The following is a 14,967-nucleotide window of genomic DNA, read 5'->3' as shown; positions in this document are numbered from 1 at the left end:
ATAATCTAATTTTCCTTGTTTCCAATAGCTGCCTCTCTTGCCGTGGCAATTGACCAAACTTTGTTTCAAACTCCCTGATTAATTCATTTGGAGCCATTTGATTCCCAGGCCGTTGCTCAATCCACTCCAAAAAAGTCACCTTGGTCATTCTTTCTGAATCCTCCTCAAAAAATTCATCTTTCAACAGTTCTTCAAATTTCTTCCATGACATAGCCTCTGCATGCAACTCTTGCACTCTCTTCTTTATTTCTAGTATCACTACCAAATCAAAGGTAGTAATCATCTTCATTTCTAGAACTTGATGTACCTCCATTTCATATATGTAAATCCTTAAGAACTTGGTGATATTCCTTCCATCAAACCTCCTAATCTTGTCCACCACAACTTATAAGGCCTTAGTGGTGCTACTATCTTCTCCATGCACCTGTTGCCTTTCTTCCATAAATTGAGCAAATGCCTTGAATAAATCATGGGCACCTACACCTCCTGGTAATCCAAACCCTGGATTTCCATCTCCCATTATAACTTATTGAGGAAATTAGTGCCTTAAGGCTCTCTCAGTGGAAGCACTAAGATGTCGGGATAGAAAGGTTTTGCCTCAGGAAAGCGTTGGGCTTCTGGTTGTCACTAATTGCTCAATCAAGCTTAAAACAAAGAAACTCTAATTTTATATATATAAGTTCTCTTTTTGGGACAATGACACCAAATACTTAAGTCTTAAATAACCAACAACATCCAAAATATGGTAGAAGTACTCTAAAACCTTGTATATCTTTGTGTGGAAATTCTCCCGAATCTCAACACCTCATAACTCTTGATCCAACCGTCCAAACAAGATCAAAATTTACATGAAGTACTCATATGTTGTTATTAATTTGTAAAACAAATTTCAACCGCAAATTCGTCGCGGATCTTGAGATATCTTCAAAACCCTAACAGTCGCTTCAAACCCTAATCTTTATATACCCGCGCGCAATTTTCTTCATATCTCACAAACAATAAGTCCAAATGCCACGAAACTTATATAGATAGCTTTTTAACACAAATTTTTACATTCTTCCAAAGTTTGAGCCAAAATTTCATTCGAAAACTCAAGTTATGGCTCCTAACACTACTTTGAACAAAACCGTTCACTTATTGCCTTTGATTTGAACGCGCTGTCTTTAACTCCCTATAACTCCTTCACATAAACTCCAAATGCAATATTTCCTTCGCAAAAGATGTATGTCTTGAAGTTGCCCTTTCAGCCGCATCTTCCAATCTCCAAAAGCTCCCGTAAAACGCCTCTTAAACTCAAAAGAGTAACAGTAGGTTTCAAATTGACACCTTAACTTCAAATGGCTATAACTTATTCACCCTAATTCCAAACCCTATAAACTTTGCACAAAAATTGTAGCCAAAACCGTAAAATTTATAATCCTTGCCCCTGATTTCCTAATGGCCTCTTTGAAGTCGCCGAAACCCTTATCAAGGTCGCGGGCAGCCTCCTAAAAGCCCATTGGGCATGGATTTCGACCAATGGGGATGAAGATCCTTATTTCTACCTTCATCCAACCATGCCTTGGTTTCATCCCTCCCAATTAACCTCCTATTAGTTTAAATCTTCATCTTTAGGCCCCTATCTCCTCTCAAGGCTTCATACTTAATATTAAGGTTCTATAACTTTTATATACTATAATCAAACTAAGTAAGGAAAACAAAATAAAGATTTTCATACCAACTCTTTTTAATTTAATCTATTATCTACTCTAACATACATTTAGATTTATTAACATTTAATGTGTTCTAACTAATTTTTACATACTATAAGCATTTACACTACGACAACGTTTATCACAGATTAGCGTACATTTGCCTATAAAGTAATGCCATTTGAATTATATAATGCCGTGGCTACTTTTCAAAAAGTAATGACACAAGCATTTCAACATTACCTACGTTTATCAATAGAGATATTTCTGGACGATTTCTACACCTTTAGCACAACGGCTGAACATCTAGCATATCTGAATAACTGTTTGAATCAATACGATAAGTTTGGAATATCTCTAAATTTAGAGAAGTGTTAATTTGGCATACCATCAGAGAAGCTATTGGGACACATTGTCTTTGTTGAAGGTATCGCTATGGACCTCGATAAAGTTACTCATATATTGGGTTTACCAAAGCCAAATACGGTGTCGAGCGTGTGCGGTTTCATCGGCTATATCAGCTATTATCGACATTTTATTGAATCTTTTGCAGTTATCTATCAACCATTAATCAACTTGTTAAAGAAACCCTTGTGAGATGGATCTAGCCAAATATGGACTGAAGATTGTACTTTTGCATTCAATGAATTGAAACAAAAATTGGTATCTGCCCCAATTCTTGTAACACCTTATTGGACAAAATCATTTCATGTCTATATCGACGCGTCTAATCTTGCTATTGGATCCATTCTTAGTCAAAAGGATGAAAAAAGATTAGATCATTCCATATATTATGTGAGCCGATAATTTGTTGTTGCAGAATAAATTATAATACTATCGAGCGAGAAGCCCTTGGAATGATCTACTCTGTACAGAAATTCTGCTACTATCTACTTAGATACCCATTTGTGTTCTACGTTGATCATGATGTGCTTAAGTACATGATAAATAAACCTCAATTTAACAAATAAATTGCTCGACGGATGTTACTTCTCCAGGAATTCAACTTTACGATTAATGTGCGATCCGGCATGAAACATGCCAATGCGGATCTCTTATCCCGTTTATCTAATATACTGGATAATGAGCTGATTAATGATGCTCTTTTGGATGCACAACTATTTACTGTCGATGTCATTATTTCCGAATATGGTAGATTGATCCAATATCTAACGTTTCAGACTTTTCCAATTTCTTATAATGAAAAATTAAAGAAGCGTCTGATTTTAAAAAATATGCCGTATACTATGATTGGAGATGCCTTGTACAAACAAGAGTAGGATGGAATTTTATGCCGTTGCATCTTTCAAAGTGAAGTTCGTACAATTTTGGAAGGATGTCATTTGGATAGTTGTGGAAGACATTTTACGGGTGATAGCACTGCACGTAAGGCTTTAATGGCTGGATATTGGTGGCCAACAATGTTTTCAAATACACACCAATATATTCGTCATTGTGATCCTTGTCAACGAATTTATCGCCCTACTAAAACTTCTGCAATGCCATTGGTACCAATTTTGGCACAGGCACCATTTGAAAAATGGGGTATTGACTTTGTCAGACCTATTGCACCAGCCTCTAGAAATGGACATAAATGTTATATTCTAGTACCCACCGATTATGTCACCAAATAGGCAGAGGCCATAGCAACGAAAACTGATAATGCCAATACCGTAGCAACATTTTTATATGAAAACATTATCACTCGTTTTGGCTGTCCGAAAGAATTGGTTAGTGATCGTAGAACACATTTTATTAATACAACAATTGAAGCATTAATAGTGAAGTATGAGATCAAGCACTGCAAAACTACACCTTATTATCCACGAGCCAGTGGACAAAGAGAAAAGACCAATGGTATCCTATGTAAGATCTTAACAAAGTCTATTTCAGGAGCGAAAACCGATTGGGACACCAAATTGTTTGTAGCTTTATGGGCGTAGCATATTGCATATAAAATAACTACCAATTCTATTCCATTTCAATTAGTATACGATCATGAGGTAATTCTACCAATTGAATTGAAGGTCCAAAGTTTACGAATTACGTTGGATGAACGTATGGGAGACAGGGAATCTCTTCAATATAGGTTAGTTCAATTAGAGAAATTGGATGAGGCTAGGGCTACGGCTCTTTTGATCATAGAAGCTACATAGCACTGAAGAAAGAATTATTACGACAATAAGTTACGGTCAAAATATTTTATGTCCAATGATCTGGTGCTACATTATGATAGCCGCTTTAACAACTTTCCCAGTAAATTTCAAGTACAATGATATGGGCCATATCAGGTGGTGGAAGGTTTTCCTAATGGTTCCATTTAATTAGAAGATTTTTTGGAAATCCACTTCACAACATGCATTAATAGGAACCAGTTATGTCTGCATTATACATAAATCCGGGACAGATTTATTCAATGGTAGGAGGGAGTCTCTGTAATAATGATTACCCGACAAGATTGGAAAGGTTATGATAGCTAGAAAAAAATTGATGGTTAATTTTGGATATTGAAACTGACTAATCAAGAAATTAGACATTCTTGATTAGACGTGTGATTAAGGTACACTGGATTAGACGTTCTTGATTTGGACCCCAAGTAAGTAGTTAGGAGCGAGGCACTTATAGAAGGTTTCATTGTTACAAATTTTAGACATTGTGCTTTGAATTGTAAGCTTTACGACAAGAATCAGCAATAGTGTTAGTGCAAGGAAGTATTGAAAGTTTGATTTTCACAATGTCGATGGAAAGAACAAAGAGAGCATTAAAAAAATCAGAAAGTCATCGCAATATGAGATCTAAGTGCAATCTGGGATTGCCGTCTCTTGTAGTTATCACCAACATAGAATCGATGAAGTTAGATATCTGTTGGTCATTGAAAAGGCAAAAAGATTTTAGAAATGCATAGTTTTTTATGTTTTTACGAGGATCAAATAAACTACCACCAATTAATGTAGAACGAGTGGCAAAATATATAGAAAATTATGATCCAGATGATGGTTCGAGTGTGATAAGAGGAGTCCTGATTGGGATAGATGAGAATATCTTACACAAGATCTTGCATTTACCAACCGGAGAGCTTGAGGTGGGAAGAGACGCGTCAAATGACTTCAAGTCAGGAAGCTACTTCAAAGGAGGAATGTCGTATCTTGAGCAAAATCAAGGATGGAAGGTACAAGAGGCACTTACACCCAAACTTATAGAATGGATGCGATTCGTTCGGAAGCGATTAGCATTGAATCGACATACTACCTATATGTTAAAGCGATTATTATTTTCTGTGATAGGAACATTGGAAGGCATAGTATTCAATTAGGCAGCTTATGTGGCCACAAGGATACATGCAGAAATGGGAGCTAAGCGGAAGACGGGGAAGTTTGCTTCACTATTATGTTCCAATTATGTAAACTCAGTGATTGAGTATATATTGAAATAGGAATCTCAAACCAGTAGTTCCAAATTTACAAATGGGAATAGTTAGTCTAAGGGTAATAGTGTATGAAATGGGAGAATCCAACAGAGCGGCAAAATAGGAAGCAAGACCAATATCTATACCAGAGTGAGTTCCAATTCGATTGACAATAGACATGATGATACCAATACCAATTAGAATTTCAATGGGGTGTTGTGAGCCAAAGAATTGGCTCGCATAGTAACTTGAGTGAAAAAAACCACCAATTAGGATTAGTTAGCACCGAGGAGAGTGATTAGGATAGTTACAAGCCAATAAATTGTGGCTAAGGGGTTTAAATTATGTTTAGAACGAGTTCTCACAAGTTAGGAGCAAGGAAAAAATCATAAATTAAGAATCTAACGGAATACAACCTAATTCAAAAGGGTGGAGACTTATTTTCACCATCAAAACCCCGAATCCATCATGTGTTTTCAACACAGTGAAGGAAAAACTTAAATATTAAGAAGGGTTTAGTAAAAGCAACCACATGAAATCGGCCTATGACCACGATAACAAATTTTGTCGCAACACTAAAATTATGACTCACCTAATTGTCTTACAATTAACGAATTTAAAACCTAAATCAACTCTCGGAATTTGTAAATTCCTTAGGGGCCCTTGATTAGATAAATTCCGAACAATTCATGGTTATATCTAATGGATAAGAAGTAATTGATTTCTTAAGGTCCTTGACTATTCCAAAGGCCATGAGGAAATAAATAAATAAATAAATAGACAAAAGAACCGCAAGTCATAAGTTGGAGGAGCAACCCAATAATTGAGGTGGAAGAAAAATAAAGAAAAGAAAAATTAAATTAAATAAAAATAAATATAAATATAAAAGTAAAAAAATTGAAGGATATAGAGGCCGAGCACGGCTGGCCATGTGGGCGAGTACTATTTATTTCCAATGGAGGGTTGCAGCCACAACCAGAATCATGACCTTGGTAGCTAAGGAGGTTACCAACTTCCTTCCTCTTTTCCCTTCAATTGATGATGGTTGGTGATGCACAGTTGAGCTGCTAGGAGTTGTAGTGCCAGAACCGGAATTTCCGATTGACGCGGAAGCGCTGGCCAAATTGCTTAGGATTAGGTCAAAATCCTTGGATCTCCCCTTGCGTGACAAGTCATGAATTCCATGCAATCTTGGTAGTTGTATGGTCTTGAATCTGAATGTATCCTCCTTGGAAGTTGAGTGCTCACAGTCTAGTTGACATTGAACATGAGGCATGAAGTGAAGGCATGCTGTCCCATCAAGTTGATTATTGAATTTAATAACATTAGACGTAAAAAACTTTAAATTCGGACGTAAACTCGCAAGGATATAGTCATCTGAAGTTGGAAGGTTAATCCAAAAATAAAAATAATAATAAAAAAAAATAATAAAAAAAATAAAAATAAAAATAAAATAAAATAAAAACAAAATAAAAATGAATTTAAAAACAAATAATAAATAAAATAAACTAAAAAATATTTAAATAATAATTAAATGATAATTAAGCGACAAAATTGGGTAATTCCAGGGTTCAAGAATGGTGAAGGATTTAAGTAAAAAAAAACTACAAAAAAAAATAAAAATAAAAATAAAAATAAATAAAAAAATCAAGATAAACATAAGGATAAAGATAGAAATTAGATTAATGAATTAAGCAATTAACGAAGAAATCAACATAAGTTATAAAATTCCAAGGTTGGACTATAATTAGGATCTTGTGATTAGAATTAGCCTCTTCACTAAAGGGGGGTTAATTTCTGTTCACAGGTGTAATGGAAGGGTGGAATCTTAAGGAAGTTATATTGGGTCAAATTTCACAGCTGCAACTTACGGTGAATAAGTTCAAAGATGAGGGTAGCTTAAAAAGGTAAGTGAAAGCGAGCAAGAAAACAATTTTGGAGCAAAATTACAAAATCAAGGAACAAAAACAATTCATCAAGGTAGAATTAGAATCCAAGGTGCGAGTGAAGCGTGAATTGGATGAGAGAGTGAAAAATTGGTCCAAGGAGAAACAGAGGATTTAGCATATCCTGAAAAATCAAAGCTAAGAATTACTACAAACTCACAAATCATATAGATTAGAACAGGAGAAGATGAATGCTGAGTTGAAAATGGAACGAGAGAAGAAGGAGGCATTGGAGCTTGAAAAGAAATAATTGGATAACCAATATCGAAACAAAATGGATGAACTACAGGCAGAAATTGCTGTTTTGAAGGAAACAGTAACAAAATTGGAGAGTGATTTAGTCAGTATTGGTCAGTCACAGACATCTGCCTCAACGGGAGTAAGAATTGGAAAAGTGGAGGAGAAATTGTAATAGCAGCAACAACAATCGGAAGCTAAAGATGCCAAAATACTCCAATTGAAAGCTCAGATTCGAGAATTGGGAGCGTAGAATGAAGATTTAACAACTCAATTAAGGATAGAGATTTAAGACGAGTCGGAGGAAGAAGATATAGTATTGGAATAAGACCAAATGGAGCCAGCACCAGAAATTGAAGAGATTGAACAATCAAGTTAAAAAAACTAAAAAATAAAAAATAAAAAATAAAAAATAAAAAAATAAAATAAAAAATGATTGGTTTTTATTTATGAATACTATATTTGCGAAGACGCTGTACAGTTAGGAGTGGAGCTATGTAGAATAAGTAGTTATTTTCAAAATATAGATATCTAGTGTATAGTATAAACAGGGATAGATAATTACTGAAAAGGTGGTTCAGTAGGTAGAATGGATGAATAGTCAAGAAAAGTAGTTATCATCCATAGTATAGGAGTTGGTATCTCGAGGTAGTATAAGGAAAATGAGAGAGAGGAAGAAAATGCCAGACTGTGATAGTCATGAGCCGAAGATAAGCTTGGTGCTATCTCTTCTTCTTAATTTTTTTGTTTCTTTTGTGTTAGTGTTGATTCTAGTGAAGAGAATCAATTTAGTGAATCATTGTTTAATTTATGAAGTTGTTTATGGATCACTGTTTATCAATTGTTGTGAAAGATTGATGATGTATGGAAGTTTCCAGTCATTGTTTATCACAAGGTTGTGAGTTCAGTGGAGAGGAATTATAATCGAAGGAATTGTCTCCATCAGATTTTGTGGATTGGAAGTTGTTCATTCCAGGGTTTGGGTTATGCTTGTGTGGTCGTGAATTACACAAGGTACTGAAATTAATGTCGTGGTTGTTATCGTATTAATATGAGAGAGTGGACAGTAGGAAGAAAAATTAAGTGTTTTTTGGTATTGTAAGCATTCAGCAGTAGCGGTTAATTGTGTGACCCTAAGAATTGGAGCTCATATACATGGTCTTTCGCTACGTTTGAATTCTCTTATATGGATTTATTTTAGGAGGTTTCTTCCAAAATAAGTAAAACGACAATCACATACCTGTATATGGGAATTCAAACACAAGGAAAGACCAAGTCCATGAGTTTTAGTTGTTAGGGTCACATAATTAACCGTATTCCAAACCACTAAAATACCATGAAATACTATAATATTTTTTCATAGTAACAATACTCTTTTATCAACTAATAACAACAATGTGCAACCTTGCATTCTCAAAAGACCGCTCAAAATATATAATTTCCATCCAATACTAGAAATAACAAACTTCACTCCAACCAATGTGAATTCATATAATTTCTGTAATCACAGACTTCCTCTGTCGAAATACACACAACTCTCAATAAACAACAATCATAATCTTTCAATAACTCCTCATATAATTCAATCACTCAGAGCTCCAATTACATAATCAATAACTCATAAATCAATCATATATGTATAGAAATTTGTTTTATTGATCTAGACACATCTGCTTCTCTCTAACAATACTATTGTAATATTCAGAAATACTAGAGTAGGATTCAAAGACAAATCTCACCTATGTAAGTGAGCTACTAGCATTGTCAATGTTCTTGCAAGGTATAAATCTTGATCAATAATATTTTGATATAATGCAAATGATGAATTAACCATATCCATCCAATTGACAAACAAGACTTACTGGTTGATAGTTGTGTTAATGTGACAAATCAATTACAGATCTTTTTATTTATAATATAGGATAAAAAATATAATTTTATTACCAAGATGAATTTTTACTTGTACATACAAATCTTTAGGTAGATAAAGAGGATCTCCATAAGATAAAATGATTGAAAGTACTTTATTTGATAATCCAACTTAGAAACTATGAATAATAAAGATAACCTAATCTAATTAGTATCAATACTATAAATTATATGACTTTGGTATACTTCAACTTTTGGTAATTGATACACTCTTGGTTTTATAAAATAAAGTGTTATCTTTCTATATATCATTTTTTATATAATATTAGAGCAACATTTGTTTGAGAAGCTCTAAGAGTACAACTATAAGAGAGATCTATATAGACTATTGAGGTAATTAAAGGAATGTGAAGTCTTTTGTAATAGAGACACTTGGAGAGATGATTATGAGTGGTTATCAAAGACATACACTAGGAAGTTGTAGAAGATTCTAGAAGATTTTAGAGAAGCTTTATAGTTTTTAGAAGCTACTTGAGAAGTTTTCAAGCTCATGGAAGCTGCTTGAGAAGCTTCCTAACTCGTAGAAGATGCTTGAGAAGCTTCCTAATTTATGGAAGCTACTTGAAAAGCTTCCTAGCTTGTAGTATATATAGGAATCGAGATTGAGAGGATCCTCAATCTCGACAATACAGCTCTTGGAGCTCTAGCTCACCTTTTTAGTATTGTTCTTGTACTCATTTGATTAATCTAGTTCCTATCGATTCTTCTTGAGTTTCTTGTTTAGATTTTTAATTAGTATTCTAAATTCGTGATAGTTTGTCGAGACTCCACTCATCTTTCATATTAGAACTAGTTCTTTCTTGTTAGAGTGTGGATTATCCCTCTGCTTGAAGGTGCAACCTCTAAACTAAGAAGCTTGTAGATTACCCTCCTCTAAACTCATATTTTTTTTATTAAAATATTGGAGTCTTATCTTTCTTAGAGAGAGTGGATTACTCCTCTTCTTGAAGGTTTTAAGGCGTTTTAGAGGTTGTGAAGTACCCTCCTCTAAACCAATACTATCTTCTTGTAGAGTCATTTTTTTCATTTTTTTAGAATGGCTGAAGGTCAAGATATTAGTATGACTGAAAGTTTGGAGTCCAAGTTGGATGCCAATATAAATGTTCTTGTTACGTTATCACAGAGAACTTTAGAGGTTGAAGGAATCATTGTAAGACTTCATATTGATGGAGCATCCGAGATGGTACAATCGAGGATTCACCAACTTCAAGCTTCAACACCAAGAGAAATAGCTTTGCCTCTAGTTCAACAGACCACTAGTCTTAAAATGAAAGGAGCCCTGAAATAGCCTTCCAGACAAGTTTGATGGTACACATTTCAAGTTTCAAGGTTTTGTCAATCAAATTAGATTGATAAAAGCTTTATAGTCCAAATGCTATCCGATGAAGGAGTCACGTGTTGGACTAGTTGGAACTTTGCTCATAGGGCAAACTCTATCATAGTTTGCTCCTTTGTTTGAAAAATGATCATCAATTTTGAACAACTTTGAAACTTTTTTGGAGGCATTTGCGAAAGCATTTGGCAAACATAACAAGGCACGATGGACTACAATAAAGATCTGGTCACTATAACAAGGAGCACGCTCTACGTAAGTCTACGCATCAGATTTCAAAAAATTAACGTGCAACATCAACAAGGACGAGGAAGCATTGATGAGTCAATTTTATTGGAACTTGAGGGATGACGTGAAGGATTTGTTATTATCTCTTCTCGATTTGTGAATGCTCAATGAAGCCATTAGGCAAGCTATGAAGTGCAATAATCGCATGTTCCAACGTCACAAAGATCAATGCTCAAGACAACATACGGCTCATCACACTCCAACTATATCAACAAGCAGCCTGAATTCACATTCAGAAGTAGAGGACATGTAAATTGACACGATACATGTCAAATCCCTAACTCTAGAAGAAAAAAAGTAGCATATGGAAGAAGGACTATCCTTATATTATGGTGAAGAAGGCCACAGAGCTAGAAACTGCCTCAAGAAGCAGAATCGATGCATTGTCAGGACTAAAGGCACGTTTCTTCAAGAAAACGAGGATGCCCAGCGACAATAGAGATCATGCGGCTAGACAAATCAATACCATAATAACAATCAAGTTCCTCTCTTTTCACTCAACCTGTCCATTGTTTTACCATTCTTCTATCTTTTGGCCCTCAAAAACTAAAAATCTTAGTATTATTAGATTCAGGAGCATCTTCTTATTTTTTAGACAAAGAATTTGCTAAGCGTCACGAGATTCTTTTAGTATAAAAATCTAAACCTGTTCACGTAGAAGTAATAGATAGATGATCTTTATTGTCCAGTAGTGACATCCATGAATCAGAATCTATAGAGGTGATGTTTAAAAACCATAGTAATTATATTATTTTTGTGATGCCTAGGAAAATCATTTATTTTAAATTTTGTAGAAATAGATTAGGAAAGATCTGAAGAAGAAGCTGTTAAGTAAGAAGATAGGAGATAAACAGTGAATTAGGAATATAGTGTTAGAAGACTGAAGAGAAGGTCAAAATCCCGAAGATGGTTATCTTGAAGATCTTCGGAAATTTACATTTGAAAGATGACCTTCAAACAGACCTTCGACCTTCGAGATTAGTGTATCCACAGTTATAACAGATTTCAGTTAGTTAGTTAGAGGTAGGTAGTTAGACCTTTCCGAACTGGAGTAGTATAAATAGAGAGGGATCTGAGGAAATCAGGATCCTTTGTTTCAGTGGCTGTAGCTATTGAAAGTTGAATTCAGATTCCCTCGTCGATACTCTGAGACTCAAGCAGCTTGGTGCTCATCTCTTTTGGTAGTTGAAGCTTTGTGGGAGTAAGTCCCTGTACACAGTGAAGATCCTTGTTTTGGAGGCAAGAATAGTTGTGTGGCATCCATAGTAGCATTGAAGGTAGCACACTTCGAGGAAGGTGTTATTCCCTTGCAGTAGACTGCCAAATCGAGAGGACCTGCCTTCACATTGAGTTTCTGAGCTCGGAATAAAGTGATCATCCATCTCAAGAGACTTTGTTTTATTCCAGATAAGAGAGGATTTGAGTAGAGAAACTAGAAGATTGTGTATCTGAAGACCTGTTTAAAACTGGCCTTCAACTCGTTGGGTTATGTCTATCACCCAGGAGTCTAAACTAAGAGTGAAGTGATTGAATGAAGAGGATGTGGCATATTTGCAAGCTATTTGAGATCTTTGACCATTTTCCTCATGGGATCGACCTGTATTCACCATATACCTACAATCTTGTGGTTTTGAGAGTCGTTACATACAGTTACGTTTTTGGCGCCACTGCCGGAGAACTGTGTGCCAAAGAACTCAGACGAATTGCAACTTCCTCTGATCAAAATCTCACCACTATGAATGAGGTCAGAGGACGAAGAAGAACAACATGTGGATGAACGTGCCGAACGCAGAAGATAAAGGGACGAGATTGGAAGGAAGCAAGAGCTAGAATTGAAGTAGAAGGAGAGTAATTGGATTCCTCTAGGACAGTTAAGAACAGCTCGAAGCCGATATCCTCTTTCTCCTTCTAGTATCGCTCTGTTCCCACAAAGAGAGAGATTAGTTGTAAACTTATACAGAGAAGAAGGTGACGAACCGTCGAAAAGCGAGAACGTTGAAGATACGCCTTTAAGCCCATGTTCATCGGATTCAAGAAGATCCCCATCTTCCCCGAGGACAAGGAGACATACGACTTCAACAATCTCCTCGTGGACAAAGAAGTCAAGGTGGAATACCAAGACCAAAGGTACGGAAGGTGCTGGACCTTCTGAATCCACGGAACCACGGACTTCCCCTATTCCAGAGATAACTGAGAAACAAGTCGAAGATGTCTTCAGAAACATTGATCCGAGAACCATCATCGATCAACTAGAACCAGTGGTACTCAAACAGAACCTTAGACTTGATCAACAAGAAGAGGACATCATCCGAGGATCAACACTCGAAGAAGAAGTAGAAGACAACCCACAAGAGGAAGGTCAACAAGAAGAAGAGCCAGAAGAAGAAGAAAGGGAAGAACAGAGCAATCCAGTACTTTCGAATTTACTCCCTTCATCTTCCCTAACAGCTCTTCCACCTTCGACAAAAGGGAAGCAACCACCTAGTATGGCGACCCCAGTTTCAATACCGGTGCCACCACCTCCACCTCCACCTCATCCACCGGCGTTAGCTCGTCATAATCCAAAGACTTCAATGGCATCCAACCCAATCACCAAGCAGACATACATAAAATTCCGAGGAGGGTCCGATGAAGAAGATGACGATTACTAAGATGCAGATAACTTCATCAAGGAATTTAAATCTATCTCGTTTGCTAACAAGGAGCATGCAGAAGATGATCGGAAACGAATCTTCTCTGGTCTTCTTTGAGATCATGCGAGGAATTGGTGGACACACGTCAGTAAAGATGTAACAAACGTCAACACCTGGAATAAAATTAAAGATGCTTTTTTAAAGCGATTTAGGGAGGTGGCCTATGAGCAAAACGTATGGACCCGTCTTAGTCACATAAGACGAAGGAAAAAGGAGAAACTTTGGAATTACGTAGAAAGATTTCAAGTACTCATTGACAGAGCTGGAGGACTTCGATCTGGGACCAATACGGGTCAAATTTCTGAAGCCCAAGCCACAGATTACTTCATAAGCGGGTTGGAAGACCCGATTCGATTGTTCTGCAGAGAAAGACAGAATACCCCTCCTACTTTGGACAATGCCATCAGTAGTGCCGAGATATATGAAACAGCACATTACAAGAAGGAATCACGTGGAAGGGAGAAGAAGCGTTCGAAGAAGAAGAAGAGAAGGTCAAGCTCTTCTTGAAGCTCGTCGGCATCTTCGGACTCATCGAGCTATTCCTCGTCATCTTCCGAAGAAGACACTAGAAAGGCCTCACATAAGAGGAAAGAAAAGAGAAAGAAAGATAGGAAGAAAGAAGAAACGACACCCAGACCTAGCACTCCAAAGAAAGAAGATCCTATGGATACTCTTCGGAAGGAAATGGCTGAGTTGAAGATACAGGTGGTTGGTACTCAACCTCCTAGACCAAAACCTTCCTATCAGCGGCCTAACGTTTGGTGTACCATCAGTCAGAAACCAGGTCATACAGCGAGTGAATGTTATTCCAATCGACCTTCGTATCCTGTACAACAAATGGAGTGGGTCCCTGCATGGGATTACTACGAAGGCTACCAGCAAGAAGACCAGGTGTACGCAGTGGAAGAAGTTCCTACACACACACCAATACCACCGGTCATGATTCCGAGGTATGTGCCAAGAGAATACGAGCAAAACTTGCCACCCAGAACGATGGTACCACACAACTCACCCCCAGGTGCGTGCTTGAACTGTGGAAAATATGGACACTGGGCAAGGAGCTGCCCAGAACCTCGAAGATAGCTCGGTTATGTACCATTGTGTGGAAACTATGGGAAACTGGGACATACAGTGGCAAACTGTGATCAACGTCCAGCACAGCAGAAACCTACGGTACGTTTCAATATTGCACCTCCAGTCACAATTCCGAAGGTAGATACTCCAGTAAATTTGGTCTCATGGGACCATACTAAACCTTCGGAAGATCTGGAAATGGAATGGCCTGAGGAATTTAGAGATGATCTTCTGATAGAGGTCTTGAAAGTAGAGACACGAAATACTAAGAAACAGAAGAAGAAGGGCAGTTCATCTTCATCTCCTGAATCACCTCCACCAAAGAAGAAGAGCGAACGGAAGAATATCGAAATTCCCACTCCTTCCAAGA

This window comes from Physcomitrium patens, chromosome 24, assembly GCF_059467195.1.
Source record: "Physcomitrium patens ecotype Gransden chromosome 24, ASM5946719v1, whole genome shotgun sequence".
Classification (NCBI taxonomy): domain Eukaryota; kingdom Viridiplantae; phylum Streptophyta; class Bryopsida; order Funariales; family Funariaceae; genus Physcomitrium; species Physcomitrium patens.
The sequence above is the reverse complement of the archived record's forward strand: the minus strand, read 5'-3'. Positions refer to the sequence as shown.